This window comes from Apium graveolens, chromosome 8 (assembly GCF_009905375.1).
Source record: "Apium graveolens cultivar Ventura chromosome 8, ASM990537v1, whole genome shotgun sequence".
Lineage (NCBI taxonomy): Eukaryota > Viridiplantae > Streptophyta > Magnoliopsida > Apiales > Apiaceae > Apium > Apium graveolens.
The window spans coordinates 87,956,494-87,966,850 of record NC_133654.1 but is presented as its reverse complement, the minus strand read 5'-3'; the positions used below and the strand labels follow the sequence as shown (position 1 = coordinate 87,966,850).

Here is a 10,357-nt window from a genome sequence, read left to right as displayed (position 1 = left end):
AAGCCCTCGAATGAATATTCAAATAATATTCAATAAATAAAATAAAGTTATCGAATAAACCTTATTCGATTAATAGTTTTGAAAACTATAACCATATATATATATAAATATATTTATATAAATCTACTCGGGATCCTCGACTCCCGGTTTTAGAAAATGTTTCACCTTTGGGTCCCTATACTAAGGGTATATGCAAATTACCGTTATTCTCTAGCATAGGTATTATCAACTGAACCAACAGATATATATGGCAAGAATATGAAACAGGCATGCATATATATACCATATCAGCATGCTTCAATATATCGCAAAATTTGCTAATTAACCAACATGCATCTATCACAAGATAATGCATATACATATATACATCACAACAACAGTTATACGGGTAGAAAACTTGCCTGAGCGACTTGGGGTGATAAAAGGCTCGGGACGAGTCTGGTAACCTAATAAACAAGTAAGTTGGAATTAAACCAAAATCACTTGTAAATCTATACTTTAACTAACTTAGACTCTAACGCTTGTTTTGCGCTCACTGATTCGCTTAGTCACTCGGGTACCCTCGGCTCCACCATTTTAATAATTTAACCTTTACGAGTTTTAAAGCGATTCCTTCGCGAGTGTCTTACCAACTGCCTAACACACTTACCATAAATGTTTCATACATTAATTAACCCTTTTTGGTCTTTAACCTATGTTTCAAAGTAAGGCGAGGGGAAAAGTTTCGTTCGCGAAACGCCGTTACTTGAAATGGTCGTTTCTCCTAAACCGTGCATCGGAATCGAACGAACTACATATCAAAACGAAGCTCGTAACATGAGCTATCTAGACATGGAAAGTGGTCATAATCTAGCAGGGGTTCTCGGGTCCTAATGCTTATGCACAAAAACAGTCTAAAGAAAATCGGACGTTACAACGGCTATGTTTACCGCGATTTCCAATATTTTAAACCATTCAAACCATCCCAAATCAACCTCAAATCCAACATACAACCAACATCCATCCTTATCACATCATAACAACCCCAACCAATTCAATTTAATCATTCATACTTATGCCTAAGCTTAACTTTAATCATACTTAAGTTCTTTTAATCAAAACCACAACATTTACCATTCCATTTCACTACCATTTCAAATCCCAAACTCTAAATCACAACAACAAGCTACAATAGCCCCTACTAATCAAAATCATCTATAATATATAGGAATCTAGGGTTTGGAGATGGTATACCTTCCTTGAAGTGGTGGGAGGAGCTAGGAAGCCTTAAGAAGCTTTGAGAAGTCTTAGGAATGCTTGGATCTTCAAGAAAACAAGAAAAAGTTCAAGTTAAAGAACTTGAAAACACTATTCATAGGTCTTCTTCTTTGATTAAATGAAGAAGATTGAGAAGGAATTAATGGACATGTAAACTCATGATATAGACCCTAACTAAGCATGAAGATGATTAGGGAATTTACTCACCACCAATTTAGTAAGCTTGGATCCTTTGATTTTTTGAATTTTTATCTTGCCTAGTGAAATTAGTGGAGAAAGCCGGAGCAAAGATGAACATAAGGCCTTGGTTTCTTTTGATTTTTGATCAAGAATGACATGTTGCTGGCTTGGTTGAATTTGTTTTTGTGTTTGGGATTTAGCGTCAATTAACCTTCTTGCCCTTGAATTTGTGTGGGTAAAGCCACCACACCTCCTTCCTTCCATTGTCATGCTTGTGTCATCCTCATGATGTCATCCTCCCTCCTTGTCCTCTTTCTATTGGTTGGATGACATCATTCCCACTAATCCCTTTGATTAACTTCCTAATCGTTTGCCTAATGACCGCTGATCTGTTATACGGTTCGCTTAACTTTCGTTCTCGTTTGAAGGATCATACCCGGGATCTTATTACTTAGGTTCCCTTAACCTTTCTCAATACATTATATTCCTTTTTATGATCCTCTATTATAATCCTTTAATTTAAATCCTTTTTATCCTGTTACCTTATACTCAATTCTCTCCGTATCTTGTGGATTTCCGGGAAAAACCAAAGTGTTCGGAATTGGATTCTGACGATCTTTACATACACTTATATACTACATAGAGTACTAATAATATCCCAGAATATCCATAACAGAACCCCTACATAGTGTGGCGTGAAAAGTTTTCTCATTAGCTAAAACACTATTCACAAGGGTTACAAAAAGTTGAAAATTTTGGGGTTATTACAATGATAGAACGAGATCACGCCACAGAAGTACAAGGCTGATAAGTGGCATTTTATACCACTTAGAACGTCTTAAAATGGCTTAAATTGGTGTCTTGAAATCAAGTATTTTGTGTATTTGATGCGTTTTTCAAGTGTTTATGCATTTCAGGGTTTTAGTTGCATTTCAGGGAGGAATCATCAAGAATAAGCCTTGGCATGTGTTCACCATTGCGAGAGGAAAGAACGGGCAGATTACGGCGAAGAAACGGAGAAAAATCAGATTTTTTCCAGTAGAGGTCTGAGCGCCCACTCAGCATTGCTGAGCGGCCGCGCAGCAAGCTGAGCGCCCACTCAGCTATGCTGAGCGGCCGCGCAGGGTCGGGAAAAAAACAAATTATTTTAGGACTTCTACTTCTGTTTGGTTTCCACTTCTATGTAATCTGAGTTTTATGGGACTATTATATAAGTAGATTTGAGACGTTTTCACAAGTGTGATTGAAGAAGATTGTGTTTTACGTAAGGAGCGAAGGAGATAAGGAAGAAGACCGATTTAGCACACTGCAACGAAGAGGAAGCATATTTCTTGTGATTCTTGTTTTGTTGTAACGTTGGATGCTAGTTTTCTTACTTTGAACTTATTTACTCTTGTGACGTACTCTGTTTTAATATAATTAGTTTAGTTATTATTTTCTTGTGTTTGTTTATCATGATTTCATATGAACCCATGATGACGATAAGTGCTATTATGGGCTAATCGTGATCATGGGGTTGCAACGGATTTATTATGGAATTCTTTAGTTAATTGTTTAATACTTTAGTGTGTGATGATTGTATGATATCTAGTATTGGTTGTGCGTATTCGTCTTATGTGCGTCGCGAACATATAAGATAGGGTGTTAATCTCTTGTGAAGCGACGGTGGATCTTGAGATTTAGAACTTGCCATGCTAGCATAGGTTCATGTACGTTGTGCATGATTAGTGGGTAACTCTAACAGTTTTATTTGCCCTATGTAATCAAAAGGAATAACTTGTGCTAAATCGTTGTGTTGTCAATTTCTGTAGACATATGGAACTCAACATAATTGATGACTATTCAACTTCTATCTTAATTGTGGATGCTTGGTAGAATGGTATTAGTACAATGAAAGTTGGCTTTTATCAGTTTCGTGTTATTCGATTAATATCATCACTGTCACATGCTAAAGGTAATAACAATGGCTATAAAGGAAGTAATAATGAAGTTGTGATCTCATGAGTGTTTTATTATTGATAAATTGAAGTGTTTTAAGTGGTTAATTAAGTAGTTAATTGTAGTTAATATTTAATCAACAATTTTAAGTGTTAGTGTCTTAATATTGAGAAGTAATCATACATTGGTGAGTGAGTTTAATTAGACAATAATTTAGTCTGAGTCTCTGGGAACGAACTAGAAAGTATTCTATATTACTTGCGAACGCGTATACTTGCGTGAATATTAGCGCGTGTTTTCGCCCTAACAAGTTTTTGGCGCCGCGGGGACTCGGCGTATTTGTTTAGTTTATGTACTTACCATCATTGGTCATTAGGACTCAGTGATTAGGACGTAGTAGTTACTTATTTTTTCCGGTTGTGTTTCAGGTACTTTAGCAAGCGTTTATGCAAACTCGTTCTCGTGCTCGCAAGAGGACTTTAGATACAGCTGAGGAGACAGACGAAGTTCTTGATATTCCGGAGTTAGATTTTGAGGATTCGGATTCAGGAACTGAGCAGAAAGAACCAGTAAACAGGGAGATCATTGTTCAAGCTGATCCAGCTCTTATGGATTTTTCTCGGCCTAAAATTGATGACATTCAGTCAAGCATCCTTCATCCGGCTATTCAAGCTAACACCTTTGAAATCAAGCCGGCACTATTCAGATGGTGCAGAATTCTGTTTCTTTTGGAGGAGCGGCAACTGAAGACCCCAACATGCACATAAGGAATTTTGTCGAGATCTGCAGCACTTTTAAGTATAATGGCGTGACTGATGAGGCTATCAAGTTGAGGCTTTTCCCATTCTCACTGAGGGACAAGGCTAAAGACTGGTTACATTCTGAACCAGCTGGGTCCATCACTACGTGGCAAGATCTTGCGCAAAAGTTTCTGGTGAAGTTTTATCCGATGGCAAAGACTGCTGCTATGAGGAGTGCTCTTACTCAGTTTGCGCAGCAACCTACAGAATCTATGTGCGAGGCTTGGGAACGCTACAAGGAAATGTTGAGAAAATGTCCACATCATGGAATGCCGGATTGGATGGTGATCACTGGTTTCTATAATGGTTTGGGGGCCCAATCTCGGCCCATGCTCGATGCAGCAGCTGGAGGCGCCTTATGGGCTAAAAGCTATACTGAGGCGTATAATCTTATAGAGACGATGGCTGCAAATGAGCATCAAAACCCAACTCAGAGGATGACGTCAGGCAAGGTAGCAGGTATTCTGGAAGTTGATGCAGCCACCGCTATTGCAGCCCAGCTCCAAGCGCTATCAATGAAGGTTGATTCTCTGGCTACATATGGAGTTAATCAAATAGCTATGGTTTGTGAGCTTTGTGCAGGTTCTCATGCTACGGATCAGTGTTCTCTTGTCAACGAATCTGTTCAGTATGTGAATAATTATCAGCACAACAGCAGCCTGTGCCAGCGACCTATCATCCTAACAACAGAAATCATCCAAATTTCAGCTGGGGGAATAATCAGAATGCTATTCAGCCACCATATCAGCAAGGAGTGAGTAAACAGTTTAACCCACCTGGATTCCAGCAACCACCAGTATGCTACAAGGCAATCATATCCTCAACAGGGAAGTACAGCTGCACCTACTAGTGCTGATTTTGAGGAACTTAAGCTGTTGTGCAAGAGTCAGGCGGTTTCTATCAAGACCTTGGAAAATCAAATCGGTCAATTAGCCAATGCAGTGCTCAATCGTCAACCTGGCACTCTTCCCAGTGACACGGAAGTACCAGGCAGGAAGGAAGCTAAAGAGCAAGTCAAGGCTATTACCTTAAGGTCTGGAAAAGTGGCTGATGCTGAAAAGGCAAAAGAAGTAGAAGCTGAAATTAGAGATGAAGAATCTAAGCAAAAGGAGAAAGCGGCGGAACCAAGGAAGACTACTGTTGACACACTCTGCCTGAGGCTAATACAGGGAGAAACAGCTCTATCCTCCACCACCTTTTCCTAAGAGATTGCAGCAACAAAAGCTGGATAGACAGTTCGGGAAGTTTCTGGAGGTGTTCAAGAAACTTCACATCAATATACCTTTCGCTGAGGCTCTGGAACAAATGCCTAGTTATGCGAAGTTTATGAAGACTATTCTTTCAAGGAAGGTGAAACTGGATGACCTTGAAACCGTTGCTCTCACGGAAGAATGCAGCGCTGTTCTGCAGCAAAAGTTACCACCAAAACTGAAAGATCCAGGAAGCTTCACCATTCCTTGCACCATTGGCAATCTGACTTTTGACAAGTGCCTTTGTGATTTGGGAGCAAGCATTAATCTGATGCCGTTGTCGATCTTTAAAAAGCTGGATCTGCCTGATCCAAAACCCACATACATGTCGCTACAATTGGCTGACCGTTCCATTACTTACCCAAGGGGCATAGTTGAGGATGTGCTCGTCAAGGTGGATAAGCTCTTCTTTCCTGCAGATTTTGTTATTCTGGATTTTGAGGAAGATAAGAAGATTCCCATAATCTTGGGAAGGCCTTTCTTGGCTACTGGCCGTACCTTGATAGATGTGCAAAAAGGTGAACTTACTATGCGGGTCCAAGATCAGGATGTGACCTTCAACGTATTCAAGGCAATGAAATTCCCTACAGAAGATGAGGAGTGCTTAAAATTGGATGTGATTGATTCTGCGGTTACTTCGGAACTCGATCACATGCTAATGTCTGATGCATTGGAAAAGGCCTTAGTGGGGGATTTTGACAGCGATGATGAAGATGCAACGAGCAATTACAATATCTGAACGCTTCTCCCTGGAAGCGAAAGCTGGACATACCATTTGAATCTCTTGGTACTTCTGACCTTAAGAATGCTGAAGGGAAGCTCAAACCATCAATAGAGGAAGCACCTACCTTGGAGCTCAAGCCATTACCTGAACTTGAGGTATGCTTTTTTAGGTGATTCATCTACGTTACCTGTTATTATTTCATCTGACCTTTCAGGTAGTGAGGAAGACAAGCTCTTAAGGATTTTGAGAGAATTCAAATCGGCTATAGGATGGACCATAGCAGACATCAAGGGGATAAGTCCTTCATATTGTATGCATAAAATTCTGCTAGAGGAAGGTAGTAAGCCAACTGTGGAATAGCAGCGAAGACTGAATCCCATCATGAAGGAAGTGGTGAAGAAAGAAATTCTGAAATGGCTGATGCAGGCATCATTTATCCTATTTCTGACAGCTCGTGGGTGAGCCCCGTACAATGTGTACCTAAGAAAGGTATCACTGTGGTCGCAAATGAAAAGAATGAGCTCATCCCTACTCGAAGTTACAGGATGGAGAGTATGCATGGATTATAGAAAATTGAACAAAGCCACAAGGAAGGATCACTTCCCTCTTCCATTTATTGATCAGATGCTTGACAGATTGGCGGGTCATGAGTATTTTTGTCTTCTGGATGGTTATTCCGGGTATAATCAGATTTGTATTGCACCAGAGGATCAGGAAAAGACTACCTTCACTTGTCCATTTGGCACGTTTGCTTTTCGCAGAGTTTTGTTTGGGTTATGTGGCGCCCCGGCCACTTTCAGAGATGTATGATGGCTATATTCTCTGACATGATTGGAAATAACGTCGAAGTGTTCATGGACTTCTCCGTCTTTGGACATCATATGATGAATGTTTGAATAATCTGCGCGCCGTACTCAAAAGATGCGTGGAAACTAATTTGGTGCTCAATTGGGAGAAATGTCATTTTATGGTGCGTGAAGGCATTATCCTTGGGCATAAGGTCTCTAGCAAGGTCTGGAGGTGGACAAGGCCAAGGTGGGAGTCATTGAAAATCTTCCCCCACCTAATTCTGTGAAAGGAATCCGTAGTTTTCTTGGTCATGCGGGTTTTTATCGGCGATTCATCAAGGACTTTTCAAAGATATCTAAGCCGTTGTGCAATTTGCTTGAGAAAGATGTGTTTCAAATTTGATGATGAATGTTTGGCAGCATTCGAGACTCTCAAGAAGAGTTTGATCACTGCACCAGTTATTACAGCACCAGATTGGACAGAACCGTTTGAGATGATGTGTGATGCGAGTGATTATGCGGTAGGTGCAGTTCTGGGACAGCGCAAGAAAAACCTCTTCCATGTGGTCTACTATGCGAGTAAGACTTTAAATGGTGCCCAATTGAACTACACCACTACTGAGAAGGAGCTTTTGGCTATAGTCTTTGGTTTTGAGAAATTTCGATCTTATCTGCTTGGTACGAAAGTAACAGTATTCACTGATCATGCGCTATTCGCTATCTGGTTTCCAAGAAGGATTCGAAGCCGAGACTCATTCGTTGGGTGCTTTTACTTCAGGAATTTGAGTTAGAGATCAAAGATAGAAAAGGTACTGAGAATCAAGTAGCTGACCATCTCTCTAGATTGGAGAATCCCGATTCTACTTCACAGATAGGACGTTAATCAATGAATCTTTTCCGGATGAGCAGTTGTTTGCAATTCAGGAGGAAGAACCATGGTTTGCAGATATTGTAAACTATCTCGTCAGCAATATAATGCCTCCTAATTTGACATCGCTCAAAAGAAGAAGTTTCTGCATGTGGTGAAGTGGTATATGTGGGATGAACCATATTTGTTTAGACAGGGAGCTGACCAGATCATCAGGAGATGTATCCCGTTCTGTGAGACGGAGGGGATATTACGAGACTGCCATTCCACGGTTTATGGTGGACACTATGGTGGTGAGAAGACGGCAGCTCGTATTCTGCAAGCAGGTTTTTTTTGGCCTACTTTGTTCAAGGATGCTCATCAGTTTGTTTTAAGGTGTGATCGTTGCCAAAGAGTGGGAAATTTGTCAAGAAGGATGAGATGCCATTAAATGTGATGCTTGAAGTCGAGGTCTTTGATGTGTGGGGAATCGATTTCATGGGGCCTTTTATCTCGTCTTGCAATAATCAGTACATCTTGCTGGCAGTCGATTATGTCTCAAAATGGGTCGAAGTTAAAGCTTTACCGACAAATGATGCAAAGGCAGTGCTAAATTTTCTTCATAAGCAAATTTTCACAAGGTTTGGAACACCTCGGGTAATCATAAGTGATGAAGATCGCATTTTTGCAACCGTAAGTTCACTTCTATGATGCAGCGTTATAATGTGAATCATCGAGTAGCTACTGCCTATCATCCGCAAACAAATGGTCAAGCGGAAGTGTCTAACAAGAGATAAAGCGCATTCTAGAGAAGGTTGTTTGTCCGTCAAGGAAGGATTGGTCTTTAAAGCTCGATGAAGCTGTTTGGGCTTACAGAACAGCATACAAAACTCCACTTGGGATGTCACCATTTCAGTTGGTGTACGGTAAGGGATGTCATCTACCTGCGGAGCTTGAGCATAAGGCCTACTGGGCATTGAAGAAGTTGAACCTGGATTTAGATGCAGCTGGTAAGAAAAGAATGCTTCAGCTTAATGAACTTGATGAATTTCGACTTCAAGCGTACGAAAATAACAAAATGTATAAGGAAAAGGTGAAGAGGTGGCACGATAGGAAGCTACATCCAAAGTTATTTGTGCCAGGGCAACAAGTTCTCTTATTCAACTCTCGGCTCCGACTTTTTCCTGGGAAGTTGAAATCAAGGTGGTCTGGACCTTTTATTGTCAAAACTGTGTTTCCACATGGAGCGGTGGAAATTTTTGAGAATGATCCGGACCAAGCATTCAAGGTTAACGGTCAGCGGTTGAAGCACTACTATGGGGACATGGCAAACCGAGAAGTGGTTAGTGCCATTTTGTTGACTACTTGAGAAGGGTACGAAACGTCAAGCTAATGACGAAAAAGAAGCGCTGCGTGGGAGGCAACCCATGAATTGTTGTTACAGGAACCCTTAGAAGTTAATAACCTATCCAAAAACACAAAAAAATCAGAAAACAGGGGCTGAAAAAAAAAATTCCAGTGACCCCCTGAGCGCCCGCTCAGCTTTGCTGAGCGACCGCGCAGCAAGCTGAGCGCCCGCTCAGGGTTGCTGACCGCGCAGCAAGCTGAGCGCCCGCTCAGTTTTGCTGAGCGACCGCTCAGGGGTCGAGTACCAGAATTTTTTTTACAGTTCAAAAAAAAAAAAAAACACAAAAACAGTTTTAGCCCATAAACCCACGATTTGTTCCCACTACCCCATCATTTTACCCTTAATTCCCAAACCCTAATCTAATCCACACCCTATATATACATACACCTATCCTACATATCTCCCACAAAACTTCCTACACTTAAACCCTCTCACAAACATCAAAAATCAGTTCTTACACACTTTTATTCACGAATCAATGGCACCCAAGAGAGCACGCACTATTGACAGCAGCACAGTTCCTACTGCTGATTCATCGAGGGGTACTGCTGCAAGGCCTCGGTTAACTGACAGAGCCGCGAGGAGGAGTACACTAGGCTGTTGGGGAAGCCGATTCTGAAGGAGGGGGTTTTTACCATCGGGGAGGGATGGTGAGTTGCTGCCCATGATTGCAGAGAAGGGGTGGATAGCTTTTTGTGAGTCACCCGAAGCGGTACCGATGAGCGTTGTTCGCGAGTTCTACGCGAACGCGAAGGCCGAAAAGAATGGGTTTTCTGTGGTCCGTGGGCTGACGGTTGATTATCATCCTGCGGCGATTCACCGTGTGATTGGACAGCGAGAGAGGAAGCCCGAGGAGGAAACTGGAATGAAAAGACTGCTGAGGATTTTGACTTGGATTTGATTTGTGCGACTCTCTGTCGACCGGGCACAGTTTGGACCTGCAGGACCGGCACTAATGAGTATCGTCACTTTCCGGCGATCGCCATGAACAGGTATGCCCGTGCATGGAATGCATTTATTTGTGCTAATATTTTGCCTTCTTCGCATGCACACGAGGTCACAGTTGAGAGAGCACAGTTGTTGTGGGGAATTCTGAATGAGGAATACTATGTGGACCTTGGTGAGTTTATCTACCAAGGAATTCTGAAGTTTTTGAGGGGAGCGA

At 41.4% G+C, this 10,357-nt stretch overlaps 1 non-coding gene across 1 annotated transcript; it reads right to left on the bottom strand.

The window, feature by feature from the left end:
- Positions 1–4,339: 4,339 nt before the first annotated feature.
- LOC141681515 (small nucleolar RNA R71) lies at positions 4,340–4,446 on the bottom strand. Its single transcript, XR_012558944.1, has one exon. It is a non-coding gene; the product is annotated as a small nucleolar RNA R71 (small nucleolar RNA).
- Between the last annotated feature and the right edge of the window lie 5,911 nt (positions 4,447–10,357).